The sequence below is a fragment of the Mus pahari genome, chromosome 8 (genome assembly GCF_900095145.1).
Source record: "Mus pahari chromosome 8, PAHARI_EIJ_v1.1, whole genome shotgun sequence".
In the NCBI taxonomy this organism is placed as follows: Eukaryota; Metazoa; Chordata; class Mammalia; order Rodentia; family Muridae; genus Mus; species Mus pahari.
In genome coordinates, this window is record NC_034597.1 from 82170535 (window position 1) to 82196667 (window position 26133).

General features: G+C 36.5%; 1 protein-coding gene and 1 pseudogene across 3 annotated transcripts in view; both read right to left on the bottom strand.

Moving 5' to 3' along the window:
- Pcdh9 (protocadherin 9) overlaps positions 1-26133 on the bottom strand; it is an 877954-nt gene that overhangs the window by 193246 nt on the left and 658575 nt on the right. The gene's annotated exons all lie outside the window — the stretch shown is intronic.
- LOC110325686 lies at positions 5116-7134 on the bottom strand (annotated as a pseudogene).

The window sequence follows — 26133 nt, forward strand, 5'->3', positions numbered from 1 at the left end:
CTCATGTGTCCTTATTACCAGTTGGAAGATCTTCTGGGTATATGCCCAGGAGAGGTATTGCTGGATCTTCTGGTAGTACTATGTCCAATTTTCTGAGGAACCACCAGACTGATTTCCAGAGTAGTTGTACAAGCTTGCAGTCCCACCAGCAATGGAGGAGTGTTCCTCTTTCTCCACATTCTTGCCAGCATCTGCTGTTACCTGAACTTTTGATCTTAGCCATTCTGACTGGTGTGAGATGAAATCTCAAGGTTGTTTTGATTTTCATTTCCCTGATGATTAAGGATGTTGAACATTTTTTCAGCTGTTTCTCAGACATTCGGTATTCCTCAGTTGAGAACTCTTAGTTTAGCTCTATGCCCCATTTTTTAATGGTGTTATTTGAATTTCTGGAGAAAGAAGTCACTATATATGCACCTACTGAGAAGTGGATATTAGATCAGAAATGCAGAATGCCCAAGATACAATTTGCAAAACACAAGGAAACCAAGAAGAAGGAAGACCAACTTGTGGATACTTCATTTCTTCTTAGAATAGGGAACATAATACCCATGAAAGGAGTTACAGAGACAAAGTTTGGAGCTAAGGATGAACCATCGGGAGACTAACCCTGGGATCCTCCTCATCATCAGTCACAAAACCCATACACTATTGCATATGCCAGCAAGATTTTGCTGAAGAGATCCTGATATAACCGTCTCCTATGAGGCTATGCCAGTGACTGGCAAATACAGAAAGTGGATGCTCATAGTCATCTATAGGATGGGACACAGGGTTCCCAATGGAGAAGCTAGAGAAAGAACCCATGGTACTGAAGGGGTCTGCAACCCTATAGATGGAACAACAATATGAACTAACCAGTACCCCCAGAGTTTGCGTCTCTAGCTGCATATGTAGCAGAAGGTGGCCTAGTTGTCCATCATTGAGAAGAGAGGCTCCTAGACTATACAAACTTTATATGCCCCAGTACAGGGGAATGCCAGGGCCAAGAAGTGGGAGTGGGTGGATAGGGGAGCAGGGCGGGGGTAGGGTATAGGAAATTTTTGGGATAGCATTTGAAATGAAAATAAATTATTTAATAAAGGAAAAATTTTTTTAAAAAAATTAAAGAACAATATCAACAAAACTATGTACCCAGTGAATTTCATATGTAAAAATGGGTTTATTTCCAAGGTGGTAGATCTTGACAAACACTCAAGCTTAGGGGCATATTTGGAAATTAACTTGTAAGAGCTTACAAGATACTTAGAGATTCTATAACATGATATGCTAAAAATAGACGACACTTACATAGGCAACTAACCACCAAGCACAACAAGTAATGAATGTGAATGTAAAGGAGATAAGTTTTTCATTGTAAATAAAGAGATTGCAATAATTGTCTAAAATTGACTATCATATGAAAGGAAATGTAACATTTGTATTTTCACAGTAAGCAACTTAAAATCATGTCTATGGGGTGAGGTTTATGGTTGAACCTATTTGACTACATGTCTATATATCATCAGTTTATCTATCTGTCTTCTATATATTTATCCATCTATAATCTATCATCTATTTCCTGTGTGTCTACATGTTTTCATTCTTACTTTTCTACATATGTCAGCAACTGAAGCACAAGTAAAAATTATAGGGTTTTTAGCTTTTAAGGAAGTTACACATTAAAAAATATATAGTAATTATGTTTTAAATTTTATATGATATATGGAATGTGGGATATTTTACATTTCACAGAAAACTGATCTGATTTCATCCAAACACCCATCATAGAAAAATTAACTAATGAATATATCAGCATAAATTATGGTACATCCAGAGAGACTTGTAGTTAATCAAAAGAAAAATCCTTTTTTTCAAATAAAGACTTCCTGGAAGTACAGTAGAAATGATAATTACTATCGTTAGTGTATATGTGTGCATAGTCCATATGCAGGGGAATAATTATGACACCAGACTTACTAAGAGGTGAGAGGACATATTTATGATAGAGTTTTATTTCTTTCAGAATAACAAGCATTTCAGGGGATTGAACTCATCTTACTGGGTTTACACAGCAAGAGTCATCACATTGATTCTCAGAAACAATGCATTTCTATAGTGCATCTAGTGAGACTTAACAAAATCATAGGAGAGTTGAAATATTGTAAGAACCAAAGAATATGAAATGCTATCTTGTAAAAAGAATACCGATCCTCGTCTCTTGAACTCTCAGTAGCTGAAAATAGTCACAAGAATGTGGTCATTAATATCTTGTTCTCCAGCAGGGAATGGCCGATGAGGTCTCATCCAATATTTGTGATTTGTATGATGGCAGTGTCTTGCCTTCAGAAACATTTTCTACAGTTGCTTCTGCAACGATTCCATGATTCATTCTCTGGCAGGAAGCTCCACTGAAAGCATTGGGATATAAGACAAAGTAAAACTAAAAAAGGAAATAAACAGTAAAGTGGTAAGATGATCATGACTGGCTCTAAAGAGCAGAGAACTGGTAGTGACGTGAAGACAAGGGGACAATAAGGATGGTAAGTGCAGTAAAATATGATATATAATGTGCACACATTAGTATATTATATTTACATCAATATAGATATTATGGGTTTAAGCAACCATTACATATGTTTACTCCCTGTTTTAAAATATCTTTTTAAAAAGAGTTTATGAAGTGCATATGGGTATGAGTGTCTGCATAATCCAGAGATGTCTGAATCAATTGGAAAAGAAACAATCTCTAACCATATAAGGAAGTGCTCAAATAACTGGAAATTTGAATAAAGATTGAGGGGTGGGGAGATTATAGGAAACTAGAAAAAGCAAGCTAAAGAAAGACCTAGATATATAGCAAAATTCAATTTGTATAGACCTCAAATATAGGTTATAATATATAGTCATTATATTATGCTCTTTAAATAACTAATCATAATTAAAAAGTAAAATTAGGTTACAAAATCTGTTGGCAAACAAGGACAGTTAGTCTTTCATTGATAGTGCTCTGACTTCCAGTTTTACTTTAGTTCTGAGAAACTGTTTTTAAAATATAATCCAGCTACATTACAGGAAGGCATTGAGACACTGGCGCATGGAGAAACACTATGGAGACATGATACTTGCCTGCTTGAAGATAATCCTCTATGATAAGGCACTGAGACCTCCTAGGTATTTTCCCCTGTCACACTGTGGTCAGTGGCAACTCTCCCTTCATGCCTTATGCTAATCGAGAGAAAGAGAGTAGTCTTACTCAGGTAGTTTTGGGGGTGATGTGCTTTGAAATTAGACATCCATCCAAACATCCTGTCTGAGAACATCCCTTACTCGTTGGCAATCAGTGTGAGTGAACTTCCTTATAGAAATGTCCATTCTGAAAAGATAGAGCTGATAATTTTGATGCTGGAGAATGTCCCAGACACTCTTCCCACTCCAATGGCTGCATTGTATGCCTCAGCACCAAAACCTGTGTCACACAGTGTTCAGTCATTGGATTGGTGCTACAGTAGAGGAATTTTTGCTTGTGATTAAGGAGACAGAATGTAAAATCAGATTGATGATGTCCAAGTATGAGTTTGACACATGTTGAAATTTCCCTGGGCAAGCTACTCATCTGTTCCCTGATTCAACTTCCTCTTCTATAAATCAAGGATGATGCTCAGATACTTGCCGTCACTGAAGAGATTACATGGTATATTTGTTTAAATGGTATAAAATTGTTCCTGACCAATAGAATGTTAAATGATCTTCTTCCTTTTGTTGGAACATTCAAATAGCAATTTGAAGTACTGTAATGTTTTCATTTATTCCTCCAAATAAGTTTGTTGTTGAATTAGTTACTTAAGCTGAACATATATCCAGAACATTAGTCTTCATTTGCCACTCAAATGATATCATGTTTGAACATGTCATATCAACTAAAACTAAGTATATTTTGTTTTATTCAAGCTATTTTAATCTATGTCTACTTTCTGTATAAAAAATACTCTGTATTTCTTATCTCATTTTCTTTTTTTCATTTCGAACTCCTCAGATTCTCGAATATTTTTTTAGCTAATTATTTTGTGGAATAATTTTTTTATACTACTGTATTTAGTTTCACTTCCTGTTTCATGTGCCAAGTTGGCAGGATGATTAATTACTTAAAGAATGGCAAGCATTTGTAGGCATTTCAGTGCTGTGCATTTTAAAACAATATGGTGGAATAAACAGTCTCTATCAGGTACCAAGCATGAATATATTTCTTATGATACTTGATACGGGATTATGCACATTAGTTATGAAGCCAGCAGCTTGGAGCACAATGTCAATGATTCTTCAGTGAGCTACAATTAGATCCTTGTACCAACAATTAACTATTTGTCCTGTGTTTAATAGTGAACATGGCCTCATATCACAAGCAATTAAGTTCTTAATAGTACAATTAGTAGCAAGACCAAATGCAAGCCAAAAAAAAGATGTTTTCAAATCCCCAAGGCTGTGTGAGATTATTTATGGAGGAATTTCTTTGAAGTTGCTTATATCCAGTGATTTGCCAGCTGATATTGGTTGTCACATTCATACCTCAACACAATTGAAGCATCTCCTTTAACTAAGATTTTTTTTCTTTTCTCTTGACATGTAAAAGCCACATATTGGCATTTTGTTTAAAGAATTTCATATTTTCCATTGACTTTTTTTCTGCTTGTTGAAAGTAGGTAAATTAGAACCAGGGGACATCTGAAAACACTGACATTCATAAACCAGCTACATACCACATGATATCCTCTCTACCTTACACATGCCTACTTAGTTTGTATAATTGGATATATCTTTTTTTTACTTTATTAAAATACTGAATTTAGTTCACATGTATGTTTTTGTCTCCATGCCATTTCCACATCTGACCACCACTATAGCCATGTGCTATCATAACATTCCATACATACTTAAAACCAAGTAAAGGGTGGAGTTCTAGCCTTGAAAACTAAACAGACATTTTAGACAACACATTCTTGACAATTGAAGCTGGACAATGTTTATCAAGCACAGTAGGGAAAGTTCTCATTTTGTATAATAAAAAGGACAGCCATATATAAACTATTATAGAAATGAAGTAAGACAGAATATTTCAAACTGTTTAAACCATTTTTCTTAAAGAGACTTCTTCCACTGGCAGAGATCTTGAATAGACTCCTCATCAGTCATCCGGAAACAATCTTTCACATAATTAAGTGGTTTCCACTTTGGGAAGAGAACCACTTTTTTCTATGCTTACTTGCATTTTTGCCTTAATGTCTCCAGAACTAGGTCCTTTTGGTATTTGAGTTTTTCCTGTTGTTTGAAGGACTCTTGATCCTTTGATCTTGGGGTTGATTTTAAGTCTTTTCCACTTTTGTTTGATTGTTGCACATTTTTGACTGTATATCTTGTACAGATTTCTTCACTAGAACCTTTTCTTCAGTTTCCTTTTCATCAAAATCATCATAACCTTCTTCATCCTCCTCCTCATCTTCATAAAATTTTACTTTGTTTCTGTGGAGTCTTGTTACTTCCTCCAGAAGCAAATTGCTTTCCAGACATGTATAAGAGTTTTACATCTTCCTCATTTTCATCTTCAGACTCTTTATCTTCCTCCACAGCTACCAGGTAATGTCCACTAATGTGCACAGGCCCTGAACCATACTTCAATTTTTTCCCGTTTTTTATTAGACATTTTCTTTATTTACATTTCAAATGCTATCCCGAAATTTCCCTATGACCTCCCCCCACCCCTGCTCGCCTACCCACCCACTCCCACTTCTTGGCGCTGGCATTCCCCTGTTCTGGGCCATATAAAGTTTGCAAGACCAAGGGGCCTCTCTTCCCAATGATGGCCAAATAGGCCATCTTCTGCTACATATGCAGCTAGAGACATAAGCGCAGGAGTACTGGTTAGTTCATATTGTTGTTCCACCTATAGTGTTGCAGCCCCCTTCAGCTCCTTGGGTACTTTCTCTAGCTCCTCCACTGGGGGCCCTGTGTTCCATCCAATAGCTGTCTGTGAGCATCCACTTCTGTGTTTGCCAGGCACTGGCATAGCCTCACAAGAGGCCACTATATCAGGGTCCCTTCAGCAGAATTTTGCTGGTATGTTCAATAGTATCTGGGTTTGGTGGCTGATGATGGGATAGATCCCTGGGTGGGGTAATCTCTGGATAGTCCATCCTTTCATCTTAGCTCTAAATTTTGTCTCTGTATCTATATCCTTTCATGAGTATTTTGTTCCCTATTCTAAGGAGGAATGAAGTATAAGAAACACCTGAAAAAAAATGTTCAACATCCTTAATCATCAGGGAAATGCAAATCAAAACAACCCTGAGGTACCATCTCACTCCAGTCAGAATGCCTAGATTAAAAATTCAGGTGACAGCAGATGCTGGCGAGGNTGTGGAGAAAGAGGAACACTCCTCCATTGCTGGTGGGATTGCAAGCTTGTACAACCACTCTGGAAATCAGTCTGGCGGTTCCTCAGAAAATTGGACATAGTGGTACCAAAGGACCCAGCAATACCTCTTCTGGGCATATACCCAGAAGATCTTCCAACTGGTAATAAGGACACATGCTCCACTATGTTCATAGCAGCCTTATTTATAACCAGGAGTTGGAAAGAACCCAGATGTCCCTCAACAGAGGAATGGATACAGAAACTGTGGTACATTTACACAATGGAGTACTACTCAGCTATTAAAAACAATGAATTTATGAAATTCTTGGGCAAATGGATGCATCTGGAGGATATCATCCTTAGTGAGGTAACCCAATTACAAAAGAAGTCACTAGATATGCACTCACTGATAAGTGGATATTAGTCCAGAAACTTAGAATACCCAAGATACATTTTGCAAAACACAAGAAAACCAAGAATGATTACCATAGTGTGGATACTTTATACTTCAATTTTAAGACCACAGTTGGTGTAATTTCGAAGCCCCCAAGGGAAACATTTGGTTGTGCAAACATTTTCAAAGTTGCTTGTGTTACTTCAATTGGAATGTCTTCATAGTTCATTGCTTCTGCCTCTAGGATGTGTAATTCATCTATTGCCCCTGCTCCTAACCTGACTGTTCTTAATGAAAACTGGTGCTCATTTTCATCATTATCCAGTTTAAATTGAGAGTCTTTGTCAGCCTTTAGTTCCCAGCTGAAAAGCTACTTCTGAAGGCTATGAAGGTTCATGTCCATGTCCATGAGGTGCAGGCCCCCACTTCCATGTCCATGAGGTAGAGACACACACTTCAGTGTGGGAGAAACCAGAAGAAAAACAACTGCCTACCGTTCCACAGAACAGACATGCAGGATGGAATCATGCCAAGCTGGATATAATTTTTAATTAAATGACTCACTTGCCCAAAACACATTCAGTCAATACATCATAATTGATGCTTAAAAATTATCCTCCTCTTCATTCCCAAACTAACATCAGATTGAACTATGTTAGAAATATATCTCAAATGTTATATAGTTCTAGGGAAAAAAATCTGAGAACAAAGAGAATCAGAAGACATGGCTAGCCTTAATCATAATAAGAAGGGTAACAATCCATGCCCTGGATTGGTAAGCAGATGTTCCTTATATAGGAACAGTTTGTTCCCATGAGTTTACAATAATTAAGAAAAGCACAGTGTAGTAATATCTATTCAAAGTATACTATTATCACTATGACTATGTCCAAAAAAGAAATGTGTGTGTGTGTTCCTGTGTATATGTCAGTGTGTGCATGCATGTGTTTGTGTGTGTGTGTGGGGGGGGTGTTCCTGTGTATATGTCAGTGTGGGCATACATGTGTGTGTGTGTGTGTGTGTGTGTGTGTGTGTGTGTGTGTGCTTATGTGTGTGTTTATGTGCACAAGTACACATGAGTGTAGTGGTTGATGTTCATTTCCCCCAACCTCTTTATAGCTTACTTTAGAGAACCAGTCTCTTGGTGAACCACAATATCACCAAATCTGCTAGGCTGGCTGACCAGCACGATCTAGATATTCTACTGTCTCTCCATCTCCTGTCACAGAATCAAAGATTCTGTGTCAATGAATCTAATTTTTATATGGGCAATAGATGGTAAAACCATAATATAAATAAAAAGAAAGAATATTTAGTGTCAGTACTTTATTTTCTATAATGTAGACAAAGACAACACCCAAATAGCAAAGAAATAGCTGTCTTCTTGACTTAATAAAAACTACTTCTTTCAGTTAAGACATGGGTTTGATTCTTAAGTTCCCAAAAGTTGTTTTCAATAAACAAAATTCCAATACGAGAACAGAGCAGTTTTTAGACTTAGGCATCAAGGATGCCATTCTCAAATGTCACATGGCAAGAGTTCACTTAAAGTACAACAAACGGAATTATGTGTTGAGGGAACATTTTCCTTTCCACTGCTGTTTATTTTATTCTGATGGATATGTCAGACCCAAATACCTACAACAAAATATAATGGAAAAAGATAAAATAGGAGCTTATAAATTAGGGGATCTCAAAGATATTTCATGCCCTCCAAATTTTGACAACTTCTTATACTTAAACATATCTTTACTACAAATATAAATTCAAAATGGTAACTTTGGTTAGGAGTCAAGGAAAAGTATGTCTAAATGATTTGTTTCTATCTATTCTTGAATCATATTTCACTCTTCTAATTTAAAAAATCTGAATTTGAAAAATTAATACATGTTTATGTGTAAATATGTGAAAAATGTTGAACAAATACAATACACATACATCAGCCTTATAAAATGAATTAAAAATCAATATGGTTGAGACAAAGGGAGCATTGTGACTTTAGTTGACTAGCCTTTAGTTGAACATTGTTTAGCTCAGTAGAAATTCTGTTATTCAAATAGATGGTGATGATGCCGTTGGAGGGATAATTGCTGTAGGTATGTTCATAGAGAATTTCAGGAAAGCATGTAAATCACATAACACGTTGGACTATGTGTCAAATGGATAATACTTTCAATATTATTTCATATTTCTTTTGATATTTACTGTGTGTAGAGTACTATGGGAAATGTTTAATATAGTAGCAAACACGTACTGCACATTTGAGACTGAAGGGATGGCTCTACAGTTAAGAGCACTGTTTGCTCTGCCAGAATATTCATGTTTGAATTCTGGCACCCACATGATAGCTCACAACTATCTGTAAATCGAGTCCTACGGGATGCCATTTCCTAGACATTTTAGGTATCAGGCACACATGTGGTATATAGATACACCTGTAAGCAAAACACCTAACTGTACAAAATAAATAGATGAATAATATAGTAACAGAACTTTTGATTCATAAGTATTACATCCTCTTCCAATTATATTAGTGTGTGTAGGATTAATATATAATGTGACATAAAAGATTAATTATGTTATTAAAACTATCATCATTACTAATTTTATTTTCTGGATAATTCTCAGTGATATCTATTTTGTGAGAAAGAAATCTCACTAGAATTTATCTATACAAAGGAAATAGAATTAGCATGGTAAATGATTTCTGCCTAACTGTTTTTTGCAGCAACAATCACAGTGGATTTCACTTAAGTATATATATGTTAAGAAATTAACAGAAAAAATAAAATAAGAAATTAACTTAGGTATATATTCAGGAATAAATGTATAAGAATGTAATTTCTAATTATGAGGTGGTACTCTTCAGCCATAAAGAAGAATCTACTCTTGTCCTTTCATCAAAATAAATGGAATTAAAAATAAAGGTATCCTGTATTTTATGGCTAAATTCTACTTTTAAGTAAATACATATCATACATGTCCTTTTGAGACTGGATTGCCTCACTCAGGATGATAGTCTCAAGTTCCATTCATTTGTCTGCAAATTCGTGATGTCTTTGTTTTGCATAGCTGAATAGTATTCCATTGTAGAGATGTACACCCACCTTTTAAATCTATTATTCAGTTGAGGGACGTCTGGTTTATTTCTAGTTTCTGGCTATTATGAATAAAGCTACTATGAACATAATTGAACAAGTGTTTTGTGGGTTGGTATATCATCTTTTGGGTACATGCCCAGGAGTGGTATAGATGGGTCTATACTATTCTCAGTTTTCTGAAAAAAAAAAAAGCCAAATTGATTTCTGAAGTAATTGTACAAGTTTGCACTCCCACCAGCAATGGAGGAGTGTTCCCCTTGTTCCACATCCTCACTAGAATGTGCTATCACTTGAAATTTTATGTTAGCCATTCTGATGGTTCTAAGATGGAATTTCAGAGTTGTTCAGATTTTCATGTCTCTAATAACTAGGGACTTTGAGCATTTCTTTAAGTGCTTCTAGGATATTTTAGATTCTGCTGTTGAGATACAGGATGCCTACACTATACTACACAAACCCAAGAAGTGTGGACAGGAAGGAGGGCACAAGTAAGGATGCTTAAGTCTCACTCAGACTGAGGAATGGAATGGTTATGAAAAGCAGATGGAGAGGGGTAACTGAATGGGAAAAGAGATGGGGCTGCAAGTGGCGACATTTGGGTTAGGGTATGGCTAGGGACAGGGGGCACATGGCCAGATGACCATGAGAGTGAATGCAAATCTCAAACTGCCAAGATGTGGGAGGTAGGGGGTATTTCCAGGCAAGACTGAGGACTGGGATAGGGGAGGTGAAATGCCAAGGACTTTACAGAAGAAATGAATGGTTGCTGACTTCTGAAGTTTGTACCATTCTACCTACAGAGTTTACTAAGCAACTCTTCCATTAGATTCTTCAAACTTCATATCTGGGTCACTGAAAACTGAAGGAATTGCTACAAGTGGCAAGGTACAAAACATTTGACTTAGTACACTTGGTTGATCATGTAATCTCACATTGTCACACATTCCTGGCCTGCTATCTGCCAGGTTGACGAATCTGCTCCTCCTCCTAACGCCCCGCTGCTTTAAACTAGGTGATGAAGTCTGCCTAGTAGTAGACAGTGTCCCTCATATATGGTTATGATCTCCTGTATCAATTATCAATCAATGGAAGATACAAGGGATAATTTATTCTAGACAAGTTGTCATCTGAAAGCCTGTACTCAGCTGACTTGAGGCAGTGTCCGGTGAAACACAAGATGGACTAGGACACTTGGTATTGAGATTTTCTTAAATGCTTCTCAGCTTTTCAGTTTTCTCTGTGTCTATAGCCTACGCTTCAATTTCTATTATTATCCTAGTATCATTAGTTCTAATCTAGGAGGGCTATGCATGCATCACAGGGCAGGGTCAGTTCCTGCTCTGCTCTGTTCTGTTTCCACTGATTGCTTACGCATATGGGACTAAAAAATCCCAAGAATTATTTCCCACAGTTGACATCTATAATACAAATATTCAAGTTTCTAAAACACTTTCTTATATTTCACTGTCTATATCAGCTGAATTAACTGACTTGTGGTCCCTTTTCTGTAGGAGAAGAATCATGAAGCATGCTCCAATGTAATACAATGCAGGAGAAGACATTCAACTATCTGAGAGCAAACGCTGAAATGGAAAGATGAACAACTTTAATTTCTTAAAAATAAGTTTCACTTAAATGGCCATTCCTCTTGAAATAGATGGGTGTTCCAAAGTAACAGACCTGGGTCGTTTATTTGTCAAGGTTTCCCCTGCTTTCCTAGAAGGCATTTCATCCATGACTAGGAAATTCATGAGTACTGATATTTTACACCATGTCTTCATCGGGGATGAAGCCATCTTACATTCTGTTTCATCAGGCTGTGAATCATCATTAGACCTTTTGCTGACTCTCAAATGTCAAATATTCTCTTGTGTCATAAGGAATTCATTAAACGGCATTAGGGAAAAGAACAGAGTGATTTTGAACTAATTTTTCTTTCTATTATGAGCTTTATTTTTGGTCTCCTAATCCATTTCCTTCCAGCAGCAGTGCACGATGTCTTCCTTTTCTAAATGGTTCCATCATGATTGCAGGTGATAGGCTTAAGCAAAATTTACATATTATTAAAGCCTCTTTTCTCAATACTGGCTTAGATCTCACTAGATCAAGTTACCAATCATTTAATAAACTAAATACTTGAAAATAGCAAGCAGATATAAAGGGTATAGTGCCAAATGTACTAAAGGTCAAAGTGATTAAATAATAAGTACATTGAGTACCCCTTCTGTAAGCATATTTACCTCTGAATAACTATTCAAGCACGACGTTTCTTGATTTATACTGAGGCATCTAGTGATCTGAAAAAGATGGATGTCTTGCCAGGAAAGGATACCTTGTTTGACAAAGGAATATACTCTGAGAACAAAAATGACTGATTTAAAGAAAAAATCTTGAAAGGAATCAGAGGTGTGCCTTCTGTCCTTCCTGGGTTTGGCATGCTGAGCATCACATAATGCTGTGAGTACAAACACGTGGCTTCTTTGCAATAACACTTCTTTCCTTTCTCTGTTACTCACTATGGTGGCTGCTACTCCCACATGACTCTGAGATCATTCCACAAGTATGCAGTGTGACAATGTTTCTTTAAATAATATCTTAAAAATGGTAACAAGGTAAGGTATGAGTTATATACAGTCTTTATTATTTTAATAGCACTTCATTTCACATTATTGCCCATTTTTAATTTGGCAATTTTTTTGCAGTAGTTTTAGGATTCTGAAATAATTACAAGAATTTTTTTAATTATACTCTTGACGCACAAACTTTTATTCTATAAGGGTTGTTCCACAAAAGTGTTGGCTTATAAAAATTAAGGCTTAACTTTGATGCGCAAAATAATTTTACTAAATATATTTATATGAGTGTCTTATTCCTCTTCTAACCAACAAGTTATGCAAACACAGACTAAGAAATTAATATCTCGAGGTAAACAATCATATTTATCAAAACATTGAAACAACTGTTTTCAGAATTTTTATGGTAGGTGAGTAATTCAAAATTACACATTTTTGTAGAAAATACAGAAGGCTAAATAGAAGTTTATAAACAGGAAAATATGTTGAAATGTTGTAAGGTGTGAACTCTTTTATATAATAAATTTTAATAAGCAGTAATTTTTCACAAATTTGATATTATCTGTATATAGAATTACATAAAATCTTCTAATTTATATTCACATATATTTGGTTATTATTCTGTCTCCCAGAATTCAAAAATTGATCTAATATTTATTATGTTTTCAGGATAAATTCCCTCACCTTAGGAAGAACTGTTAAGACAGTACTAATTTTTAAGACATAAATCAGTCTTGGATAGTGAAGAGGCATTTAAGACAATTTTCAAATTTTAATGAAGAACTAATTTTTCTGTCTTAGCTGTCTCTATCTATCTATCTATCTATCTATCTATCTATCTATCTATCTATCTATTCATTCACTTTACATCTCAGTAGCTACTCCCTCCTCCTAGTAACCTTCTCACAAGTCCCTTTCTCACTACCCCTCCCCTTCTTCTCTGAGAGGATGGAGGTTCCCCCTGGGTATTCCTGTACCCTGGCATATCAAATCTCTGGAGGACTAGGTGCATTCTCTCTCACTGTGGCCAGACAAGGCATCTCAGTTAAGGGAGCACATTCCACAGACAGGCAACAGCTTTAGTGTCAGCCCATCCTCCAGTTTCTGGGGGACCCACTTGTAGACCCAGCAGCACATCTACAACATAAGTGCGAGGGTTAGGGAGGGTGGGCATGGTCCAGGTCCAGCTTGAACGACTATTTGATTGGGTACATCTTATCTTTATTTTTGTATTACAAACTGCATTTTACCAAACACACGGGAACTCCTTTCTATGGTATCACTGAATGATATCATACCTATTTTTAAATGCATTAATATGTTCTTTTTCTGCTTTTAAGGACAAATAATCTTCTTTACAATTTTGTGAAAACAAATGGGAAAGATAAGTTGGACTTTTAAAAATCATGTTTCTATGTTTTGTTGGAAATTTTCAAACATTTTTAAAATGAATCTTGGTCATATAGAAATGCCATTGTAATGAGTTATAACAATATATTTGGGGGAATTTTAGCAAGTGAATTAATTTCCTTAAGTTCTGTTTATCTCATCTTAGAAAGGGAAGGATGGTGACCTATGTCCTACTTTATTACAGGACTCAAGGATAGTAATGTATGATATTTTGTCTGTCACTGTTAGGGCTCAGTATTTTAAATACCTTGTTAGTGTCAGCCTCCACTACCTTTTATAAAAGTTGAAAACAATGTATCTTCTTATCACAGATCAAGTGGCCAAAAGAGCTTTGATCCTAACTACATATGTATGTTCATTTTAAGTCACCCTTCCCCCATCCTCCACCCTGGCCCGCCTTCCCTCAGAAGATTTGTTGCACCATTCCTGCTACCCAAATGGAGACTATCTTTTCTGCCTTTTCATACTGAATTTGTATATTTACTGTCCAAATTTGTCTTTTATGATACAGATGTATATTCCCATCTCAGAAAAACTGTCACCAATCTATCACCCTACATAAATGGGTTGGCATGATCTTATATTGAGTAGTTCTCTTACATTTTGATAACTTTTGATATGTTCAAACATCTTAATTGGTTATGTCACATGATATAATCTATTAAATTATTTTTAGCTTCTTCCTTCAAAACCATGGATCTATCTTCCTGGCCCTAGAGAGGGTTTGTGTGGCTTATTCAGATGGAGCAATGATAACCAATGAATCTAAGCTGAGAAGAAGCACAGGAGTGATGCTTCAGTCTGTCCAGAGAAATCAAAATAAAGAAAATGGTTGTAGTCTCAAGCCAATATGGTTCTACTGGGTATATTGTGTAAAAATGAATGCACATCAGTAGGATGTTCCACCCACAGTTTCTGAACTGAGATTGTCAACATTTGTAATTTCACCTACACCGTCAAGAACTACTATTACACAGCATACTCAGTACTCAACAAACATGTTGGAAACATACCACTGCAAAAAATAGAGGGCAAAATCTGTCTTTTAAAAAATTACAGCAAGAGTTATTCTGATGGCATATTAGCTCAAGAGTTCTAAGTCATAACACTACATGAATATATACACTCTGTATGTACTCTCAAAAAGTTTTCTTCCCAATGATGGCTTTCAATAGATGCTAATTATTTCAGCATAAATTAAACCATTTGATTAGAAGCCTAAAACCTTAAAACTCTTTTCTGGATTTTTTTTTCCTGAAGCATAATTCCTTGGAATCCCCCACATTCTCCCGTGTGTCATTTCATGCATTCTGTTTTGAAATACACACAGTGTGGCTAATACTGTTCCAACTCTAGTGTGTCCTTTCACCTTTCTTAGCCTGACAAAATCGAACTCACAATTCAAATGCTATTCCTATTTTTCTCCCTCTTTACAGACATCCCTCAAAGCAGTGGAGTAATCTGTAATTTCATGTAGCCCTTAGACATATGTAGAGTCGCTTTCCTAGCAATGATCTTACAGTAAGCCTTTGCAAGTTTTTACTTTTCTCTTTCTGGATTATGAATTCCTCGAGGGTAAACTTTATGCTTCATTGTATTCTCCAGCCGGAGCAAGTGCATCTCCAATATAAACCTTTGTTAGTTGAAAAAATAATGTCTAGAGGGTTATTTGCAAGGGGGTACGGGTTCCAGGTTTTACATTGTTTATGGTGAGCCTGTAAGTTTGTATTGAACATTAAATTATGACACAAAACAATCCTAGGTAATCTTTCATGACAAAATTTTTCTCAATTCCAATTGTAAAAATCTGGACACTACTGCTATTTCTCACTTTTTCCTCCCACCCGGTAAGATCAACCTAAGAAGAGTTTTGTTTTAGGTTCCTAACAAACAGTAAAGCCTGTCAGAAATGAGAAACTGCCTATGATCATAAGCAAGATCAATTCATAAGCATCATTAACAGCAAAGATCAGACCTTTGTAGTCATTACACTGTAACTCAGTAAGTAAAGACAGTATACAAGCCAAGGTCCAATTTGTGGTCACTGATCAGGTTATAGGCCAAGCTGTTCTAATGGACAGAGACCACGTCTGCTAAAATCCCAAGTCTAACATGATGGCGCCACTCAATGAAAAGGCATAATAAATGCTTAATGATGATAAGATACCTCTTGTGGCATTTGGAGCTATTCGACTTTAAAATAAAAATGTGAAATGGTCTAGAGTCTAACATTAAAGCGTGTTCAGTAAAACCATCTTTACTTTAATAAATAATAGCCGAGAGGAAGAAATTCTTTTTTCAATATCTTTAAATGTCTGTGCCTTGCGTTCAAACACCATATTAAATGCATCGAAAATACTTTGTTGTGTAGGAAAACCTGGAAGGCTGTAACAAATGATGGACATGTCCTCATTCTTAGGCATTGCCTATAGCTAGAGACTTGCATAGTTTTATTGTTATGATGGTATTGATTGTTAAGTCAACAGAAAGCCATCACAAGGGATGGCAAATCTCTAGACCAATACTCCGTTCTGTAACATTAAAATGTCATTACTGAATCACCAACTTTTTCCCCTGCTGTAATATTATTCTCTGTTGATTGCCTGCCTGAGCTGAAATTTGAAACTGTCACCCTCAGCCTTGCAAAAGTGATTCAACTTCACTTATAAGGAAAGTAAAATTAAATATTCATTCACAGGCTGCATTTCAAGTTCAAACTGTCTGAAACTCCTTAAGGCAAAATGTATTTAAGTTGAAACACATTTTTTTCTTCATTTCTATGCAGCAAAAATTTGGAATGAATATCTTGGGTAAAAAATAAAACATGAAATAATATTTTATTTTGAATTTGAGATTAGGTGGGGTGTCGCTTTCTGACATTTTGTTCTTCTTTAACTATTTCTAGCCAGCAACATTTCTTTGTGATGTCAGGAAACAGGTTTGCCTATGTATACAATTGACATGTATTGTTTCAATGTCCTTGGTTTGTGCTATGCTTTAACATTAATCAACTTGCAAAAATCACACAGGTTTTCAATGAAAGTATAGTTGTCCCTATGTCTGTTATGGTGATAGAAGATTTCCAACTGACAAAGTCGTGGACTAAATGATATAAAGTTTCCCCTGCATTATAAGCCATATGTGCTCACGTAAAATCTTCTTAACCTTGCTGCTTTAGTCTCTTCCAAAGATTAGTCTAAGGATGAAAATAAGTACTATATATAGAACAGGTAACGTTTCAAATCGCTGCCTCCTATTATTTGTATTCAATAACAAAAGTTGTCTTAAAGAATTTGACATGTTAGAAATTGGAAGCAGAGTGGTAGTTGCTAGGGCCTAAGATGGAGAGAAAGAGAAATGCTACTTAATGAATATGAAATTCCAGTTTGAAATGACAGTGTAAGGTACTAGAAAGAGGTATTGTCTGGATAGCATTGCTTAAACATCATATGTCTGTAAAATCATTATTCCCAAATTATGAACTTTATTTTTAAAAACTTATTTATTTACATTCCAAAAGTTGCCCCCTTCTGAGTCTCCTCCCTCAAGTTCTTCACCCCATAACTCCTTTCCCCTGCCTCAGATATGGTGCCACCCCACCTGTCTACTGCCACCAGCATCCCTCTTTCAGGGGCATCAAGTTTCCACAGAATTAAGCACATCATTTCCCACTGTGGCCAGACAAGGCAGTCCTATGCTACATATATGCTGGTGCCCTGAAGCAGCCAATTTAATGCTCCTTGGTTGTTTCATTAGTCTCTGGGAGTGCTGAGGGTTCTGGGTTAGATAACACTGTTGTTGTTCTTTCTATGGAGTGGCCATTCCCCTCAGCTTCTTCTGTTCTTTCCCTAACTCTTCCATGTGGGTCCCTGACTTCAGTCCAATGGTTGGGTGTAAGTGTCTGCATTTCTCTCAGTCAGTAGCTGGTAGAGTTTCTTAGAGGAGAGCCATTCCAGGCTCCTGTTTGCAAGCACAGTATGACATCAGCAATAGTTTCTGGGTTTGGTATGCAGCTATGGAATGGATTTCAAATGGTGCTGGTCTTACTGGCTGTCTGCATGTAGAAGAATGCAAATTGATCCATAATTATCTCCCTGAACAAGGCTCAAATCCAAATGGATCAAAGACCTCCACATAAAACCAGATACACTAAACCTAATAAAAGAGAAAGTGGGAAATAGCCTCAAACACATTGGCACAGGGGGGAATTTCCTTAATTTCAAATTAAACAAAGATTACTCCAAAATATGTGATGTTGAGCTTGGAAGTTGGCTCAATGGATAAAATCATTGCTGCCAAGTGTGATGACTAGAGTTGTATTATCATAACCCACTGGTACAATGTGAGAAAGACCCACAAGTTTTCCTCTGACCTGGGGACATACACCAACCTTCCCCACCACGTAACACTTAATAAAAGAAATTTTAAAATTACACAATTTAAGCAATGTGTGATAGCCTGATAAAAGTATCAATCTTTTAGCTCCTGTTCTACTCAGTTGACATCATGAGATTAAGAAAAAGTAAAGAAGCATTTGAACAGGGACGGAGTTCAAAGCAAACTGGTTCTTGCAGCCAGATCATCAGCTTTTATCAGTCACCATGGCTTCCCTTAGCTGGAGCTTTTTGATATCCCAAGGAGCTTCACAAAAATGCCCTAACCAAATAAATTGACTCAGGCACATCCATCATGTTAGGATAATGGGTGTCACTGAATTCATGATTTCTCTCTTAAACAGTATGGCGTCAGCATACTCTCTTAAGACAGTAACAGATGTACCAACATCCAATTTATGTTTAAAAATATAATTCTCTCCACAATAGAGAATCTTAAATCTGTCCACCCCCTGAGAAACTCCACAGGAAGTTAATAGGATACACCTGCTATTGAGAGTGAGCCAGAGTCTCATTTCTTATCATTTAATGCAAACTCATGATCCTGAGGAAATCATGGTGGAACGTTATGCGGATTAAATAGAATAGAAAATATAATGTGTTTTTAATTATGTTTAGTATATAATAAATACTTATAAGTGTGCCCAAGATAATGGTTGTTATAACATACTAGGTACAGAATATGTTGTGACTTGCAACAAACGATGCTGTGATTGTTAAATAACTGCCAGCTGGCCTCTAGGATGACTAAACTTTATAACATTTTCTTATCTCCCTTACTTAGAAGTTTTGTTTTGGAAAGCTTGATATTATGCATTGATTCTCTGCCTTTTTACAAACCTGCACACATTTTTTTTTTTTTTACTGATGCCATAAACTGGAAACCATATCTGAAATGCAAACATTAGAGGATATAGTATCTCTACCTATCATCAACTATCTTAGAAGAGTTAATTAGCAAAATTAAATGACCTGATTAGACAATCACTCACAAATATTGAAAAAGCCGAATAACAGCAAGATTCAGTCATACCACTGGTCTGCCTCCTTTAACTACATCCCCCATCCTTTCTTTGGCTTACAGCATCCCTAAGCACCCTCTTACTATTTGTTTCTTCACTTAACCTGCCACACTAGTGCAATTATCTTCAACTATTATCCATGTCTGATTTTGTCCAGACCAATCTCTTCTTTGACTATTCACATAAAGTACTTTGAAATTGCCTCTAAGATTTCATTTTACATAAAGATTAAGGAAAGAATATGAAATAAACTAGACTTGGGGGCTATTTTTTGTGAGTGCAAACCATGGGTATATTGTAGATTCAAATTCAATGGCATAAATAAGTATTTAAGTTAGCAAGAAACAAATGAATTTCCAAACATTTGGACATATTTTGTCTCAGTGTAAGCCTCCTAAGAACTTCTGATGTCCCTTCTATTATTCTGGAGTACAGCTTACCACAAATTTTTGAAAAGTGTTCTCAAGGATGTATTTAGGGAGCTTATAATATGTGGACTCAGAGCCCATGCTAAGTTATGAGCTACAAATACATACTATCATTATTGCATTTACAAAAAATGTATTAATTTGTACTTAATATGCTGAAAGTACAGAATCTGAGAGCATCTCATTCGTAAAAATAAATAAATAAATAAATAAAAATACCTATTGCATAAGAGAATGGCAGGATTTTTGGTTGTTTGTTTGTTTGTTTGTTTTTCGAGACAGGGTTTCTCTGTATAGCCTTGGCTGTCCTGGAACTCGAACTCACTTTGTAGACCAGGCTGGCCTTGAACTCAGAAATACGCCTGCCTCTGCCTCCTGAGTGCTGGGATTAAAGGAGTGCGCCACCACGCCCAGCTTGAGAATGGCAGTTCTTAATTTGGCAAGTTTTCCTTAATTGTATAGTTTTTATTTGAAACACATTTTTATTGTACTTATCTACATATAGTTACTACATTTAATATTTTAAGTTATAAATCATAGACATGATTAAATCTTTAGATTACCTAAACTGATTTTTAACCTGCTATTAAAACTGAGTTAACATACAGGTAAAATCTAAAGCTATGATATTTTTTGTGGCAATGCTATCTCTGTTTGTTGTTTAAAACTACTCAATAAATAAATGTCCAGGATAAATGATGTCACTAGGGTTGAAAGTACAGTGTACTTTGATATTCTCCAACACTAGAGCATTGAAGACCCAGCAATACCACTCTTAGGAATTTACCCAAAAGGTACCCTGACATGCCACAGGGGCACATGTTCCACTATGTTCATAGCAGCCTTATTTGTGATAGCCAGAAGTTGGAATCAACCCAGATGTCCCATAACGGAAGTGTGGATACAGAATATGTGGTTCATTTACACAATGGAATACAACTCAGCTTTTAAGAAAGAGTACATCCTGGGTTTTGCAAGCAAATGGATGGAACTAGAAAATATTATCCTGAGTGAGGTAACTCAGACCCAAATAGGACATGCATGGTATGTATTCACTAATAAGTAGATATTAGCCCCCAAAGGAGTGCTGAACACCCAAGATACAGACCATAGAACTCAAAAATGTCAACAATCTGAAGGGCTCAAGTGAGGATGCCTCAGTTCCAGTTGGGAGGGAAAAGAAGGGGCGAAGGAAGGGATCTGGGGGGGAAAGGGGATTGGGGATGGGGGCAGAGAGGTGAACATGATCGAGTATTAAGTGGGGAAAAAGGACTGAAATCTCTGAGGGCCGGCAGAAAAAAACCGAATGGAAACATGCAGCCTTGGAGAAAGGAGGTTGGGGGAGAGGGAAACTCCAGAATATACCAGAGACCTGGGAGGTGAGAAACTCTCAGGACTCAGAGAGACCTTAGATGAGATGCCCTAGATTGGGGAGAGGCAACTAGTAGAGACCACCACCAGCAGAAAGACAGGGCATCAAGTGAGGGATGGGGTTGCCATCCCACAGTCAAAACTCTGACCCATAATTGTTCCTGTTTGAAAGAACTGCAGAAATAGAAATGGAGAGGAGACTGAGGACAAGAAGACCCAGCAACAGGTCCAAAGTGAGGTCCAGCTCAAAGGAAGCTCCCAAGGCCTGACACAGTGCTCATAAAAAGGGACCCAACAAGCAGCTCAAAGAGTCAGATGCAGATATTTACACCCAACCAATGGACAGAAGCTAATGACCTCTGTGGTTGAATTAGGGGAAAGTTGGAAGAAGCTGAGGAGGAGAGCGACGCTGTAGGAGGTCCAGCAGTCTCAGTTAAACTGGACCCTGTTGACCTCTCAGATACTGGACCACCAACCAGGCAGCATACACCAGCTGATATGAGGCCCCCAACACATATACAGCAGAGGACAGCCAGGTCTGGATTTAGTCAGAGATGATGTACCTAACCCTAAAGAGACTGGAGGTTCCAGTGAGGTTAGAGGTCCAGTAGAGTGGGGTTGGGACATGGGGACATTCACATGGAGACAAGGGGGCAGGGAGGAGGTATGGAATGTGGAACAGTTAGAGGGTGGACAAGGAGGGGAATAATATCTGGGGAGTAAAAAAAAGAAAGAAAATAAAAGGAAAAATTTAAAACTACCCCCAAAAAATCAAGTATTTAATATCTAACATTAAAATACCTGAAGTACTTGTGATACACAAGATAATCATAATGTATTCCTTTCTAAAGAAATGGCTTTTTTTGGTCTTTTTTTTTTTTTGTATAACACATATTAATGTCGTATATGCTAAATACTTTAAAACTTAGGTTAACATTTCACTCCTGCATTTACCAGCCTGCCAGCCACAAGGCATGTTAATTAACATCCTTGAGTATTAATTGCTTCATTTTTGAAATGCTGAAAAAGATCACACATGTTCTATAAGGTTGATGTGAGAATTTAATTGTGAGATAATTAATATGAGGAATTTAGACAGTTTTTAACATGTCAAAAGTATGCGAATGGTTGATGATGATGATGGTGATGATGTCTGTGTTGTGAGTAAATTATCAGTGTGGTAGTGACGCTAATACGTTATTTGGTCATCATAACTAACTGGCTTTCAGAAAGAAAATGCATTCGTGTGGTTGTGGTAAAGATGATAGATTATAATTGTGCATAATCTTCATTTGTGTCAGCTTTAACTTAATATATACTTCCTTAAGTAAAGTGTTTGTTGGTAATTTTATGCTCTTTTGTAGATAAAGGTCTTAAAGCATTTATAATGTTTAGCAACAGATTACATCTTGCCTTTTTTCTTAATTAACCATTAGAGAAACAGGCAAAGCAGGTAATTATTCCAACTATATACATAAATGTGTCTATATATTAAAATGGGATATATCCAATAATAATTCATAATCATCAAGAGATAGTAATCTATGACACATACAAACTGTTAGTTATAAATAAATGATTATCTGTTCTAGGACTTTAAAAGCATTTTGTATAACTTTTCTTTTGATTGAGTAATTAGAAGGCACAGAATAATAAAAATAAATGAGATGGTACTCTTGTATTTACGTGGAAATATTTCAGTGCAGAGCAGTGACAGAGGCATGAGGACCTTCCTAGGCTTAACCACACCAACTTTATAAGCTTCTCTAATGCACTTTTAAGACTTTCAGAGACATACACCTGTATAACCATTAAAGGTAAGACAGATGGATAATTTAAGAAGATAGAAATTTTTCTAATACTAAAATTGTACAGCTATCAGTACTAAAAAAGAGGCACTTTGTTATATAGATTATAAAATCAAAGCAGTCTATTTTCTACTACTCATAAATAATGGATAGCTACTATACTCTGAAAATGCTATCTTAATTTTCTTAATTACTATTCTATTGCTCTAAAGAGACACTATGACCCATGATAACTTATTCAAGAAAGCACTGAATTTGGGCCTTGCTTACAGTTTCAGAAGTTTAGTCTATGCCCATAAAGTGTTATGCATGGCAGCCAGCAGACTTGTTGACGGAGCTATAGCTGAGAGCAATATCCTGATACACAGGCAGAGAGGGAGAGATGGAGGGAACTTGGAAATATTGTGGCCTTTTCAAACCTCAGCTTCCTCCAACCCATATGCTTCCTCCAAGGCCACACCTACTCCAACAAGGCCATATCACCCAATCCTGATCTATCTTAAACAGTGATCCTCCCTGGTTACCAAGTATTTAGATAAAATAAACCCATAGTGGCAATAACATTCAAATCACTATGGTGCAAAATGTATCCGTTCCTTTAATCTTTCTAATTTCCTTCAGTAGCAAATGAAAACCCTTACAGAAACTTCGTCATGATATATAATCTTCTCCAAAATGATAAACTATTATAAAACATGTAAACAGCCTCATCTTACATGGTGCCTAATCTATTTTGACATTTTTCTTTATTTTTCTTTCAAACCACCTGCCCCTAACTATTGTCAGGTTTTGCATAATTTTCTTTGCCAGCAGAGCTTTATGCCCTTGTTCTCTATGGAAGACAAAGGAAGACGAAAACTACACTCCCATCAATCAAAAACAACACAGTCAGCACCAGGTCCAATAATGAAACCATGATTTCATAAATCATCTTCTACAGGTTAGGGTCATCTTTAAAGGGAAAAAAATCTTATCAGGTGCAGTTGAATATTCTCATGGTCTTTCATACTTCAGTCTTTAATGAAAACAATATAACAGCTGTCAGAATATAAATGTGTAACCTTTCTTAGCTTTAAAAAAATGCCCACATTGTGCCCTGACGATGCCCTTGAAATACAATGAAGTCGGGAATTTTTTTTCCCCCGCAAAGGTCTGCCCATGCTTCTCTTTTAGCAGTTTGGCAATGAAATAAGTTTTTTTCCCCTTTACTCGCTCTCAGATGTGTGTTTTTAATTCAGTCTAGTGCAGATTAAATTTAAAACTTAGATTTAGAGGCTATTCCATGGCAGTAACTAGCACTAAATGAAAACAGACGTTTGACATGGCATTTTTTGTTGTTGTTGTTTTAGCTGAATCAACATCTCTTCTGCTCTGTGACCCTGATTGTCCCTCCTAATATTAGGAAGGAAAATAAGTTTCATGAAATCTCAGGATGGACTCAGAACAATGAAAACTTATCACTTTAAATATCTGGGTTTGACTTTTGCAAAGATGTTCAGGTTCAGTTACTCTGAGTCAGTAAAGAAATATTTATTAAAATGTACACGGTAGTATGTATTCAACTTTCCCAAACTAATTTTGCTAAGACTTTTGCTTTTTGGCACACATAAAATTCTGATATAATCCAATAAAATATACTATTTCTTAATTGGAGTTAGCTAGACACTTTGGCACATTGTTCTCATTTCAAACACCAAGGCTTAATTTGTATAATATAAAGTAGATCTAGGTTGTCTTAGTCAGGGTTTCTATTCCTGCACAAACATCATGACCAAGAAGCAAGTTGGGGAGGAAAGGGTTTATTTGGCTTACATTTCCATCCTGCTGTTGATCACTAAAGGATGCAGGACTGGAACTCAAGCAGGTCAGGAAGCAGGAGCTGATGCAGAAGCCATGGAGGGATGTTCTTTACTGGCTTGCTCCCCTGGCTTGCTCGGCCTGCTTTCTTATAAAATCCAAGACTACCAGCCCAGAGATGGTTCCACCCACAAGGGGACCTCCCCCTTGATCACTAATTGAGGAAATGCCCCACAGCTGGACCTCATGGAGGCACTTCCCCAACTGAAGCTCCTTTCTCTGTGATAACTCCAGCTGTGTCAAGTTGACACAAAGCTAGCCAGTACATAGGTCTAGGAATGAGCCAAGTATGAGACCATGATGAAGCACGGTGGTTCCTGAAGAATAAATCAAGTGAACTGACCATGAGTTTACAATAGATATAGAGAGCAGAAAACATGCAAAATGGGTTTCTGTGTATAGGCTGGAGGTACCTTAGGCAATGCTTGATTTAAATAAAAATAATCAAATGACTACACATAATTTTAAAATCCAGTGCAAAGGAGTCTCTCCTTTGGTTTTGCTTTTGTGGCAGACATAGGGTGGCTTCCAGGGTGTTAGCAAGCATGCTGGAGACTTTTATTCAGAAGAGGTTGCTGTTTACAAGCATTTAGAATGGTTAACAATTCTCTGCCTGCTACATAATGCAAAAGCAATGAATGGCTACACAACATCGTTCACACTTTTAACTCTACGTGATTATCTGGTCCACTGGTCTACTGTAGTGTATTTCTGGAATGAATTGAAGATAAACCCATAATAGTCCATTTCATACAGGCACATTTGTCTCAGTTTAAATTCAGGGCCCAAATATCTACTTATTTCCATTCTGTTTGTGCCTGGTGTTTTCATCATCATAAAACCGTATTAGTTCCTTGATTACACCTGGAATTCTGCTGTGAGAGCAATACCAATCTCACGCCAGACTCCTCATTTGAAAATAATAGCACAGTGGCTGAATTCCAAAAGGAATTGTTGAGACTTTCCTCAAGGTCCTACATTCTGTCCAGTTTGAATGAATAAAGTAATTTCTGTATGTTACCAAGCAACTCATACACAGACGCAAATATGATATTTGAATAAGATGTCAGGTTTATTTGGCATTTGAGCACATTTCCTCTTAACATTATATTTCTGTTATAGAAATATTTCATTTTATTTCATTTCATTTCAGTCTGTTAGAGAAGATTATGCTTACTCGATGTACTTCAATAAATACACCTAATTATATTCCTTGCATTATAAATTTTCATAAGATTATCTTATTTTTTAAAAAAATCCAAAAATATATAAAAAACAATGATATTCATTAGGTAAATTTAAAAATACAAACAATATTCTGTTTTCAGGAGATGTGTAGCTATATGTGTGTGTGTGTGTGTGTGTGTGTGTGTGTGTGTGTGTGTGT